General features: G+C 34.1%; 1 pseudogene; it reads right to left on the bottom strand.

The window, feature by feature from the left end:
* Positions 1-13,564: 13,564 nt before the first annotated feature.
* LOC149542386 (uncharacterized) lies at positions 13,565-14,636 on the bottom strand (annotated as a pseudogene).
* Positions 14,637-14,938: the final 302 nt, after the last annotated feature.

The following is a 14,938-nucleotide window of genomic DNA, read 5'->3' on the forward strand; positions in this document are numbered from 1 at the left end:
TGTTAAAGATAATACATTGTGCAGGTTCTGGAGGGGTGGGGTTGTTTTACCGAAAGGTTTTTCCCCACTGGAAAATCTTTGTGTTATGTGTTCTTTCTCTATCTATTTTCTATATGCATGGTTGGCTACAATATTGTTGTTTATGTGATATTGAATCTATAAGTGTAGAAGATTTTAAAAAGGATTTGCACCATACTTTCCTTATGAGATTAGTGTAGGAAGTTGTTTCCGCACCTGAGTTTCCTTACAAGAAAAGCATATAATTATTTGCATTCTAACACTAACAAAGTTGTGGAAAGTGAAAATGTAAAAGTTGATGAATATGAAGAAAAGAATGAAGTTGAACGTAAGAAGGAACCTAAAGATTATAAAAATTTCATATACATTGATAAAGGAGAGCCTCCACTTTACTTGAATTTGAGAAGAAAGTTGTCCAACAACAAAAATTGGTGAATGCTAAGTTACAGAAACAATGTGTCAAGCATTAGGAAATTGGTGTTGAGTGTTAGGAAGAGCATGCCAAGAATCATAAAGTGATTAGTGAACAACCAAAAGAAGAAGGTGAGATACATGAATGTGCAAGATGAGCCTATAGTAGAAAAGTATGCAACAAGACATCATACACCAAATAAAATTGTTGGAGACAAAGACTCAAGAGTCACAAAAAGGAAAGAGTTGAGGAACCAAACATGCCTATTATGTGAATTTGAGCCTAGATTGATTAAGGATGCACTTGAGAATGAAGATTGGATTGCAACCATGAATGAAGAGATTGAGAAAATAAGGAAGAAAAAAACTTGGATATTGGTACCTATACCAAAGGAAAAGAATGTTATTGGATCAAAGTAGGTACTCATAAATAAGTTGAATGATAAAGATGAATTCACAAGAAATAAAGCAAGATTAGTTTGTAAGGGATATGCACAAGAAGAAGGACTTGACTATGGGGAGACAGTTGCCATAGTTGCAAGGTTAGAAGGAGTGAGAACTTTGCTTGCATATTTTTCTTAAAAAATATTCAAAGTCTATCAAATGAATGTCAAATCTACATTTTTGAATGGAGTTCTATAAGAAGAAGTCTACATTAAACAACCTGAAGGATATTTTTATGCAAGCAAGAATAATATGGTGTATAAGCTACACAAAGTATTATATAGATTGAAACAAACCCCTAGAGCATGGTATGAAAGGTTGGATACATTGTTGGTAAAGATTGGTTTTGCAAGGACTGATGATAATGAAAATGTATATTTGAAGATTGAATAGGAACAAGGGATACCGTTAACTAAGATATTTGAGGATGATATCACATTTTAAGGAAAAGATTCATTGTGTCAATCATTTCCTAATGAAACGAAGAAAGAGTTTGAGATGTCTACATTTGGAGAGATCAAATTCTTTGTTAATCTACATGTGTATCAAATGAAGAAAGGTATCTACATTATACAATCTAAGTACATTAAGGAGATATTGAAGACCTTTAGAATGGAAGACTTAAGACTAGTTAGTACACCCATGGCTACTAGACATAGAATTTCAAAGAATGATGATTCTACTTATGTGAATCAAACATTGTATAAATCAATGATTGGAAAGATGCAATATGTTGTTCACAACAGACCAGATATTACACTAGCAATTGAGATTGTTGCTATCTTTTTTGTAAATCCTAAGGAAAACCACATGATGGTTGTTAAAAAGATACTAAGATACTTGAAAGGAATAAAGGACTATGGACTATATTGCAAGAAAATTAACAAGTTTGAACTAAATGTGTATACTGATGTAGATTGTGTTGGAAATATTGATGGTAGAAAGAGTACAAGTAGTGGATCTTTCTTTCTAGGAAAGAGATTGGTTTAATGGGTGATCAAGAAGATGGATTGTGTTTCTCAATCTAAAAGAGAAGCTAAATATGTAGCATTAGCAGTTAATTGTTCAAACATAGTGTGGATCAAGTAATTGTTGAAAGGAATGAAGGAAGAGATCATTGAACCAGTTGTCATATTTTGTGATAACACAAGTGCTATAAACATATCTAAGAATCATATGATGTGAACTAAGACCAAGAACATTTCTATCAAGTATCATTACTTGAAAGAGTTGGTACAAGATAAAGAACTAAGATTGGAGTGTGCGAGTACAAAGGAATAGATAGTGTGGATCAAGTAATTGTTGAAAGGAATGAAGGAAGAGATCATTGAACCAATTGTCATATTTTGTGATAACACAAGTGCTATAAAAATATCTAAGAATCATATGATGTGCACTAAGACCAAGAACATTTCTATCAAGTATCATTACTTGAAAGAGTTGGTACAAGATAAAGAACTAAGATTGGAGTGTGTGAGTACAAAGGAATAGATAGCTAGTATTTTCACAAAAGCTTTACCTAAAGATGCTCATGAATATGTAAGAGGTAATTTTAGGGTGATTCTCCTAACTGAGGCTACCTAAGCTAAGATGGAGCATTGCATCAAATATTTTGATGGGAATATCTTACAAATTGATGCAAAATGTCACACTTTAGGACCTGCCTAAAACTTGTGAGAAGATTATGAGGAGCTTGAGCTACAAGGTTGACAAAATTTTAGGCATAAGCAAGATGATAGAGGGAGAATCTAGTTCAAAGAATATACAAAGAGATATCTAAATGTTGAAGATGAGCATGAGACAGAATTGAAGTGTCTTTGGCATTGTTGTCAAAGAGGGAGATAAGTCAAGCAATTACCATTAATAATGAGAAAGAGGGAGAGTATGTGCAGTTACCATATAGCATGAGAGATATGTCAACTTGTTAATACATAAGAAGATATCTATCAAAGAGGGAGACCATGTTGTGAAATGATAGAAGAAGTTGTTAGTTGTTGATGAAGGGTGCTCCCCTTATAACCATAAACTCATAATAGAAACAAAGAAATAACAATAAATGCGAGAACAAAATATGGACTTCTTATTTGCACTGCAAGTATAGAATTATAGAATTCACAAGTACAAAATGCTAACCCACATGGGATCCTTAATTACAGTAATCTATAAGACTAGGTTGTGAACTACCACCTAGAGTTGTTTTAGAGAATGTTGGGGCCTTTCTTAAATAGGCAATTTTATGCCGCCCGAGAAGGTTCTAGAAATTGAAACTTAATACCTAGGGTTGATGGACCCTAACAATACATATAAAGTCAGCCAAATACATCTTTGACAATTATTTTAGATATTTTGAGTAGCCCAACTTTGAAAGGCCATAACTCAAGAATCGTTGCTCCAATTGGCTATTATAACCACTTTTTAGAAATGCCAACTCTTGATCTATAGGCTTAGAATTGCACAAGCACCCTTCTTTCAAAATTTCAGACTTCATCCAAGCACTCTAAGGCCTCCAACGATGAGCCTGAAGATTTTTTTGCAAATATTTCCATTGAAAATCTACAATAACTTCTCTGATACTTAAGCTAGAGAAATGAGATATTTATGGTAGGCTTATAACACTAAAATGAACCTTCATGTAGAAAATGAGAATATTTTGAGCTCATATAAAAAACTTATTTAAAATAGCAAGTTCCCATAAATAGTAACCACCTTGTCTATGAGTCCTTATTAAAATAGAAAAGACTGAAAATAAATTTTTTTTTTAGGTGATGCAAGATTTCCCTTACACCCAAGATGCTCCTGCATCAGACACTTGGGATAATTTGAGAAGTGACTCCATCACATCTTAGGTGTTCAGAGGAAAACCAAGACAGTGAACCTCCTCCCTTGCTTGTCATGATGAATCCTCTACTAGCCTCCCTTTCCATTTGACTAGATATTCCTCATAAGTTTTGTTCCTTGTACTTTTTCCAACATGACTCTCCAGTATCTCCTCAATCTCCTTTATAGCCAAACTAGTTTCTAGAATACTCCACTATGCTTCTACAACTTCATCTCCATCACCTCTTTCATTAAACTTTGTCATATTTGAATATTCAATTTAGCAGAAAACTCCACTTCATAAGCATTTCTAGAATTGTTCCTTTTTACTATCTTGCATGGTCCAAACTTCTTTATCTTCAACCTATTATATATACCCATTGGAAAATGCTCCTTTCTCAAATGAACCATGACTTCATCTCAAGTCTAAATGCCTCATACCTCCTTTTCACATCTGCCTTAGCTTTATACAATGTATTCATCTTTATGATGTGTTTCCTCACCTCCTCATGGATGTTCTTCAAATGTTCACCAAATTCTTTTGCTTTAGCACTACTTATCTCTCCTTTATCCAACTACCTCAATTCAGAAGCATTTCTAGGACTACTCCCATATACAATTTGGAATGGTGATTTACCAATACTCTTGTTCACAAAATTATTATATATGTTAATTTTTCCTGTGGTAAAATTAGATCCCATCCCTTTGGCTTGCCTCCAACCAAACATCTCAGCAAGTTTCCCAAACTGCAATTCACAACTTATGTCTATCCATTAGTCTATAGATGATGTGATGAACTAAACTTCAACTCTGTCTTCAATTTCTTCCACAATGTATGCCAAAAATACTCAACAAATTTGGTGTCTCGATCCAAAACTATACTCTTTGAAAGACCATGTAGTCTCACCACTTCTTTGAAAAACAACTCTGCCACACGAACATCATCACTAGTTTTCTTGCAAGAAATAAAATGTTTCATCTTTGAAAACATTTCAACCACCACAAAAATAGAACCATGCCCACACTAAGTCCTCAGTAATCCAAGAAAAAAATCCATGCTGACATCCACACATGGCTTCTCTAGTACAAGTAATGGCTGATACAACCCTATATTCTACTTCACTCCTTTTGCCATCTGACATATTGTGCAACTTTGTACAAACTTATTCACATCTTGCTATATCTATGGCCAATAATAATTCTTAGCAACCAAAGCAATGAGTTTATCTCTACCAAAATGTCTAGCCAATTCTCCACTATGCTTCTCTTTGTTGAGATTCTCTTTCATTGAACTTCTAGGAATGCAGCAACTTTTCTTCTCTCAACTTATCAAACACCTTGTGAATATGGATCAAATATTACTCCAATGTCTTACTAAAGATCAAAATATCATCTAGGTAAACAATAAAAAACTTACCTAGAAACTCCTTCAGTACCTCATTCATGAGCTATATGAAAGTGCTCGGTGTATTGGTTATCCCAAAAGGCATGACTAACCACTCATATAATCCTTTTATCTTGAAAGTATTCTTCCACTCATCACCTTCTCTTATGTGAATCTAATGGTATCCACTCTTCAAATCTATCTTTGTGAAATACTTAGCTTCACTCAAATAGCACATAATATCATCCATCCTTGGCAATGGAAATTTGTACTTGATTGTGATCTTGTTGATAGCACAAGAATCTATACACATCCTCCATTCACAATTCTTCTTTGCTACTAATATGGTTGGTACATCACATGGACTTAGACTCTCTCGAATCAACCCCTTCTGCAACAACTCATGAACTTGTATGTTCAACTCTTCACTTTCTGCTGGTGTCATTCTGTGCACTACTTTGTTTGAAAAATTGGCTCCTAGAACCAAATCCATCTAGGGACTGATCTTCCTCATTGGGGAAAATCTATCAAGTATATTATCTATTACAATATCAAAAAATTCTCCCAACATATTTGCAACTTCTACAGGTACCTCTCTACTTCTTCTTTACTATCTTTTGGAATTATAGAAAAACACATATGCTCACACTTCATACCTTTAAGAAACTATTTTCCATCAATAAAACATATTTTGGAAGCACTACATACCTTTTCTTCTTTCTCCTTAAACGGCTTCAACTTATGTTTCACTCCATTCTTGGTTAGAGTGTAGGTATTTGCTTGCGCCCATTATGTACAATATGCCTGTCAAACTACCACAACCTACCCAAAAACATATGACATATGTCCATAGGTATGATATCACATAGTACCTCATCCTAGTAGCTTCCAAACTTTAACTTCATGGTGCACTGCTCATTGACCATGACCTTGTGGTCATCTTGCATCTAAGAAATATGGTATGCACACGAGTGTTTCTATCTCTTCAACTTTAACTTGGTGACCATCGTTTCTAATACCAGATTGTTAGTGCCTCCACCATCAATGATCACATCACAACACTTATATTCACATCTACACCTTGTGTGAAACAAACTCCTTTGATCAAGTTCATTCTCACCACTCAGTAGGACTCTTCTGTTAACTAGGACTTCTCCTCTTTCAACATCTTTAGAATGTGAAGATCTGGCATCTTCATCAACATGTACAACTTTGGCCTAGCCTTTTGTTCTTTGATCTATCCTTCCTTTGTGATTGGAACATTCAAATTCTCTATTTCCTTCTCTGTAGTGAAAATATTTCCATGGAAGTCTCCTCGTCTAGATCCTTGTCCTCTACCTCTTCCTCTCTGGCTTTTATTATTCTGATCATGGAAATGATTAGATTTTTTTCCCTTATGGTTTTAACTGCTACTTCTAGCCTCATCCTTGTTCTTCTAATCATCCTTATAGCCGCCATAAGATTGTTCACCAGATCTTCCACCAAGACCTCTTCTACTATTCTTGTTGTCAAACTTCTTGCTTAGTTTCTCCTTAACTCTTAGGGAAAACTAGTATGCCTCCTCAATAATGTTCATTCAAATGAGACTCAACTCATGCTGAATGCTTGGCCTTAACTCATAAAGATAATGATCCACTTTCTCCTTATCAAATTCTGCATGGCTGGTTCTAATGAGAACTCAGTAGAACTCTTTGGTATACTCTTGAACATATTTTTCTACTTGCTTCAACTCTTGCATTTTCTTCAACATATCAAGCTCATAATCCACGGGAATGAATTGTCACTTCAGTTTAGCTATCATCCATTCCCATCTGGTGATTTTTTCTTTTCCCTTTCTATTTCACTCCAATTGAACCTCCTGCCACTAGATCTTTGCATGTCCCTTTAGTTTTGCCTTCACAAACTTGACCTTATTAGGATCCTCAATATCTTCATACTCAAAGTACTCCTCCAGTTCATTGATCCAATCGATTAGCTCCTCTGGGTTAAGATTTCTTAAAAATGTGAGAACCTTAAAGTTAGGTTTTTTTCCAATCTTGGAGATGGCCCTAAAAAGCCTCTCTTCCTCTAGGTTTAGAATTACCTCTACTTCGACATTTTCTTCTACTTCATCCTCATCCTTGCTTTCATATCTTACGAGAAGATTTATTCCTATGTGCATTTGTCTTTGGAGGGCTAGGAAACCCTCAAGTGTAACACCTACATCTCTTCCACAATGGTCTCTTCATGGAGGCATTTTTGTGCTTTTGCTAAAACTCTAGTGAAAACTACCTTACAATCAACAATCTGTCTACACACTCAGCCCGAACCATGGTCCTAGTGTGAACTACCTCATAGTCGACAATTTGTCCACACACTCAAGAACTCTAGCTCTAATACCACTTGATGAAAGGTGCTCCCCTTAAAACCATAAACTCATAACAAAAACAAAGAAACAACAACAAATGCGATAACAAAATATGGAATTCTTATTTGTGCCACAACTGTAGAGTAACAGAATTCACAAGTACAAAATGCTAATCCACATTGGTGCTTTCATTATAGTAATCTACAAGACTAAGCTGTGAACTACCACCCAAAGCTATTTTAGACAATGTTCAGGCCTTTCTTAAATAGGCAATTTTATGCTACCCGAGAAGGTTCTAAACATTAAAACTTAATAGCTAGGGCCGATGGACCCTAACTATACATATAGAGTCGGTCAAATACATATTTGACAATTATTTTAGATATTTTAGGTTAGCCCAACTTTCAAATGCCATAACTCATGAATTGTTTCTCTGATTAACTATTATAACCTCTTTTCAAAAACTCCAGCTTTTGATCTACAAGCTCGAAACTACTTAAGTGCCCTTCTGTTGAGTTTTCAGACCTCATCTAAGCACTCTAAGGCCTCTAATGGTGAGCCTAAAGGTTTTTCTGCAAATATTTCCACCAAAAATTTGCAATAACTTCTCCAATACTTAAGCTGGAGCAATGAGATTTTTATGGTAGGCTTATAACTTTAAAATGAACATTCATATAGAAAATGAGAACATTCTGAGCTCATATGACAAGCTTACTAAAAACAACAAGTTTCCATAAATAGTAACCACCCTGTCTACTAGTCCTTATTTAAATAAAAAGAATGAAAATAAAGTTTTTTTTGGGTGATGCAAGATTTCCCTTACGCCTAGGATTCTCCCACATCAATTGTCTAAATTTTTTTTTATACAATTGTTTCCTAGATGATAATTAGAATGAAACTAAAAGATGTGATCAAGGTGATTGCTGGACCATGATATGAGAATCATAATGAAACTAAAAGATGTGATCAAGGTGTTTGTTGGACTAGTAAAATCATTCTATCAGTAGCATCAAAAATGTCCCAAGGTATACCATCCTAAGTATTCCCAAGGTGCACTAAGCCAAATTAAGCAACAATTTTGTAACCTCGTATGTTGTAACTAAGGGTTTGACTATTTTGGCTTCAACTAAAGCTTGCTATAAAGGTTCAAAATTAAGAAAGCAATAAGCTCAATTCCTAAGGTTATCTCTAGCTAAACCATCCTCTACAAACTTTGAGTCATAAGGGTATCTTTAACCCTAGTCTTTCCTACATTCTCACTTCCAAACATGTTACTGTTACATGTAGTTCTCCTCACTAGGTTAATCAAAGGATCTACACATAGATTCCCATTATTCTAAGGCTTCACTAGTATTTCTCCTCATAGTTAATGGAGATTAGTGACTATTAAGAAATCCAATGACCATTTAGTAACCCATGCTATCATACTTCCTTTAAAGATATCAGAGTCTTGAATCAAACTCACCTTTTTATTATTCATAAACCAATTTGATCATCCAAAAGTTACTTTACAAACATAGGGCTAGGATAATTATTACTATGTAATGCATTAGCCCATAGGAAACACTTTCATTAGTGGAAAAAAATTTGGCATACCTTACTTTATGTGTGAAATATGAGAGTGTGCACGATTATCAAGATGGAGATTAATCTCAAATAAAAGCATGTTCAAATAGAACTAGGGTGAATGGAAAATGATTCATCTTTGCCGAATGCCATCTAAGCTAAGAGATGTAGCTTACACCACATCACATCACACACTAAGGAAGAAATTAAGATTGGAAAAATTAGTCAGTTTTGACTATTTAAGACTTTTAGCCTAAGAATCAACCTTAGTATGTGATATTTAGGCATCCTCCCAAAAGACATCCCATTATCTTTTAACTCACCCTTGTCTACGATGATAAATCATTAACATCTTACCCACGTTTCTTAAACCGTTGAATAGTGCACCTTATATAAATTGAACATTTTCAATACTCCGTTGATGTGGGAATAGAATTATGGGAATATGAATAGTTATTCTGGAATAGAAAATGGGGATACATATTCCTATTCTTGTTTGGTTTAGTCAGAATTTGATGGGGAATTTACAAACTCAAAAATTTATATTTTCTAAACCAAATAAAATTGGAATAGGAACACGTATTCCAAGTCCACCTATTTAGATGGAACAACAAATGCAAATTTTTGGGCCAAAATTGGAATACGTATTCCTATTCACAATTCCAATTTGGTGTACCAAATAGAAAATTTGAACTTTTAAGAATTTACATATGCCTATTCCACACATATTTCGACTACCAAATAGACTGTAAGTCCCTCTGTTTAGAGAAGATGCCAGTGCTTTGCATTTTATTCACAAGATCTATCTTTTCAAACAGTAATTTTGTCAAGCATAAAACCACCCCTCACCATTTCTTCATATACGAAAATGTAGAAGCGTAGACAAGACACGTGACCTGTTTGACAGAATGACTGAAAAATATGTCACCCCATGGAATGCAGTGGTTGCAGGATAAGAAGAAAATGGGTTTGTCGAAAACACTTTGGAAACTTCTGAGAAAAGACAATGGAAAAGGTTAAACCGAGTTTATTTCCAGAGTGAGAACTCCCTCTATGAGCATGGTTGCGATGACTCTCTAGCATGGCCTGAGCATCCTGGCATAAACCCATGATTTCCAAGAATTCATCTTAGTATGATATAAAATACTAATTGCAAAGTGCAACTAGACCACGAGCTATGCTACTAGCAGGGCTTGAAGAGGCCACAACAAACACAAGCAAAGATTCACAAAAAAAACATTGGTTTTAAATATTATTGAGCTTGCTAATTCTATTGCATTGAGAGATGAATTGAAAGGCCAAAATGTAGAGAATGCAAAATTAGATCAAAAGTCATTACGTGTAGAGAATAAGATCCAGTTAGAATTATCGTCAAAGATTCCTAACATTAGGATAATCGGACATAGAGAAATTGTCGATTCAAACAATTGTTTAGCTATAAGTTATGTTCTTCAAAATTCTCATGAAACGTTTTCAGGTAGATGATACTTGAAAATGTCCCTTCAATTTATTTCAAGAAAGAAATCGGTTAATTTGAACAGGGCTAAACGAAATGTACTATTTATACTGCAGCATGCTTTTTCAGAAGATGTTCTTTACAACATGCTTTTTTTTAACACGCCATGTAAAACTATATAAAGATTTTTTTAAAATGTAATGCATGTTCTAATTATAGGATCTTAATTAAAGAAAACTTTAATTTAGATAAAAATAACAATCGTGGTCTTCAGATTTTAATTTTGTTAAAAACAATAGTAAAACATTTTTTAAAATTTTTTTTTTTTAATACATTTATTATTTATATTTTTATTAATATTGAATAATATTTTGGTATAATTATAAATTAATCTTCATTTTCATTGATAAGTTATTTTTAAAATTGTTTATTTCATTTAATTTAAATTAAAGCTTTGCTTATTTGAATGAGAGCAACAAGTTAAAGATTGAGTTTACACAATAGACATGTGAAAACATATTGGTCAACTTGAGTCTGTGCTCCTGCATGTGACATTATCTTTTTAAAGTGAAAATAATTCATGTATATGAAATGATTTTTTAAAGCTGAAATATCTTTTATAAGTTAATTATGATATTTATATAAATCTTTTTATAATTTGATGATCATATTGGTTTCAAATAGCTCTTTATATTGAAATTGTCTTTTATTTATTTATTTTATATTTATTTTTTAATTCTACAAATAATTTTTTTTGTTTAAACAAATCTTAACTAATCAAAGATCTAATTTATTTTATCTTCATATATATATATATATATATATATAAAATATTATTTTATATTTATTTTAATTTAATTAATGTTCAATAATATTTGGATACAACAAGAAAAGTGACTTTGGAATACAAGGCATGCAAAATCATAAGGGTTTACTGGGGTCATACACTCATGCATGTAAAATTGTTTTTAAAAGTAGAAATGATTTATGTATGTGAAATGATCTTTTTTAGCTTAAATATTTAGTATAAATTAGTGATGATGCTGATATATAACATTTTATAAACAATATGGTGACTAGCTATAAATAGGAAATCCAATCACCATTTAACAACTCATACTATAACACTTACTTTAAAGTTATTGAGGCCCTGAATGAAATTCACCCTTTTATTATTTATAAATCAATTTGATCATCCAAAAATTGCTTTACAAACATAGGGCTAGGATAAAACTCATTACCTCAATTTACATAAAATTATCTCGGTTTACATAAACACATAGGAAAGACTTACGTTTAGAAATCACATAATAGATTTCAAATGGAAGTTTTTATAATGAAGGGATCAATGTATATCACCTAGTCATATTGAATTCTTTACTCCAATGCTAGAGTGTCATTCTATAATTAAATGGCATGTCTAACGGTTAAATTAGGACAACAAGATAAAATGATATTAAAGAAACTTATTCCACCTATTACCGCTTCTTTTTAAATGATCCATTATTACATGCATCTTGATATAAAATTTTGTGCAATGATTCTAGTATTTAAACCCTCATAGGCTCATGACATTGCTATAATTAAAGCGACGGTGCTACTCAAATAAAACCAGGGTGAATGAAAAGTAACTCATCTCTGAGGAAAGCCACCTAAGCTGAGAGTGGTAGCCTGCATCACATTAAGTGACCTCCCAATATTATGTTTCAACTCTCCTTTCTCTGCTAACAAGAGAACATTTTCAGTACCACTAAGTCCCTCTGGTTAGAAAAGACGCCAGAGCTCTGCATTTTATTCACAGGATCTATCTTTCCAAACAGTTTCCCTTCTTTGGAAAACCCATTAACAAGAGGACTGTAAGTTGTTTTGTCAGGCATGAAACCACCCCTCACTATTTCTTCATAGAGAGAAAATGGGTTTGTTGAAAATACTTGCAGAACTTGTATTGCTAGCGAATTCCCTCTGTGAACCCCTAAAAGAACTAAGATCTCAATGATTGTGATGATTGTAAGGTTTGCACGATCAAACTCGCTGGAAACCTGTAGAAATGTCTGCTGTCAACATCCTCCTGGACTTTTGCTGAAATGGGCACTCCCTTATTTTATTAACCTAACATCCTCAATCAATTGAATTTTAAATAAATGGTAAGAATCGATCAAATGTAACAAAATTTAAAAGAATCTCAATCGTTTCAACTCCTATAAATTTCACTATTCTTCACATAGAGAGTGTTAATTATTGTTAGTTGCACAGCGGTTATTTCTGACCCGAAAATAGCAGTAGTATTTATGGGTAGCTTGGACAGCGGTTCGTCCTTATCTATGAATAGCAGTAGTATTTATGGGTGGTTTGGACAGCTGTTTGTCCACTTACCAAGAATTAGTAAATAGTTATTATTTACTAATTTTAGTGATTCCCTTTTGGACACCTTGCAACCAATTCTATTATTGGCTGTCGAGTTGTCTTAATCTCAGCCGTTGGTTTAATATTTTTCATAACTCTCTTCCACGTCACCTTCTAAAAAAACAGCTTTAATATGTTGACTCGCTAAAGAATTTTGAGGAACGTTTATTATACTCGTTCTTTTCTCAGGAAGAACTTTAAAGTTTTGAAATACCTGGTTGTATATATGCACTAATGATGCCCACTAAAGCTTCAGAAGAATGAGCTCTAAATTTAGATGTTAACTAATTATTAATTTGTTTTTCTTTTATTGTACGCTATGCTCGTTAAAACCTAGATATTCGTAAAAGTTCGAGAAACTAAATAATGAAATCTATGGCTGACTCTAATTATAATTTGAATGCTTGTAAGCTATTTTTTACACTTTCTTGCAACATGCTTTCACACATTTCAAATTATGCATAGATGTAAAAGAACATCTTGACAATCATAAACTGATAGATAGCTCATAGAAGTAGAGATTGCTTGATATTGACATTCAATAGAATATCGGTAACATGAAGTGAAAAGCTTTTCATTTCACCCATGTTACAACCAGAGGAAATTTCTTATCCACAATTAGCAGGCATGTCTTAAAAATTGAAATAACCATAGATTGCAGGAAAGAAGTCTCACAGCCTGCAGACCTAGCTTCCTAGTGGTGTTGCCCTCCAAGAAATTAAAAAGCATGGAAACAGGAGAAATAAGGATGTTGAAGGCACTGTTTTGCCATCAATCTTTTGCTGGGATCCACCTCCAACATCTTCAAGAGCAGATCCATGCCTATTGAGCATCCCATCTTTTCAGCTGTCCTTTCTAACTGATTCTGCAAACAAGACCTCCAGCCGCCACATCCCAAAATACTGGTCAACAGCTACACACAGATTTCTGTGTAGTTTAGATCTGATAAAGCATCCCCGTATTTTTCCATCATCTCCCAGGCAGAACCTCCAACGTGTTGAAATACAATACTTAGCTGCTCCTCTCTAGACTCCCCACAAAACAGGGGTTCTCCAATCACCATCTCTGCAAAAATGCATCCGAATGCCCAGATGTCAACTGCAAAGCAATTGTATGCTTTTTGTTCCAGTAATAACTCAGGAGCTCTATACCACAAGGACACGTATTCTTTCCCATTTCTTTCTATAACACCATTCTTTTTATCCTTCACCATCTTTGCCAATCCAAAGTCTGCGAGCTTAATTCTGATGCCCCCTGCCGTGTTAATGGAGAGGAGACAATTACTGGGCTTGAGATCTCTGTGTGCAACACCCATGTCATGGCAGTAGGCCACTCCACAACACAGCTCCCACATTAGCCCTTTCACCAAGCCAGCCCTATAAATGTTCCTCAAATATAACCAGTTACGCTCATCATGATATGGATATAATAATGATCCTCCATGAATAGTGTTCTTGATGAATGAGAGCAGGTCCATATCCATCAACTCCATAGCAATGTAAGCAATCTCATTTGCATGAGCCACACCTGAATCAGCACCATTTTTTGTGGGTGGTGGTTACCCTCAAGAAACGACCATGTACTATTTCTGCCTTGCCACGTCCAAGAATCTGCACCACATATGGGCTAGGAGATAACAACGTCAATATCTCGCTCTCCTCAAATGTGACATCAATGCACAGAGATACTTTGACGGCCATGATATTTCCCTTGTTGAAATCCAGAGCTTTTGCTACTGCTCCATAAGCACCACGGCCCAAATAGTTCCCCAACCTGTATCTGGTCCTCATCAGATACCTAATGCTTCAAAATGCCCCTCCAATTTATTTTCTCCAGCCAATTTGATGCAGGGTGCGGCTGAAATGAAATGTATTTATACTACCTACAGCACGCTTGTTCAGAAGATGTTTTCTGATTTGTAACACTTGGTCTAAATCTAAATTTAGATTTTTGTTTTTTTTCTTCAAATATGTTGCATGTTCTAATAATAGAATCGTAACTAAACCCAAAAAAAATTAAAAAAATAGATAATAAAAATAGAAGTGATATTCGGATTTTAATTTTGCTGAAAAGAATAATAAATTATTATTTA

This window comes from Cupressus sempervirens, chromosome 8 (genome assembly GCF_028749045.1).
Source record: "Cupressus sempervirens isolate cs-2001-9-10 chromosome 8, ASM2874904v1, whole genome shotgun sequence".
Classification (NCBI taxonomy): Eukaryota; Viridiplantae; Streptophyta; class Pinopsida; order Cupressales; family Cupressaceae; genus Cupressus; species Cupressus sempervirens.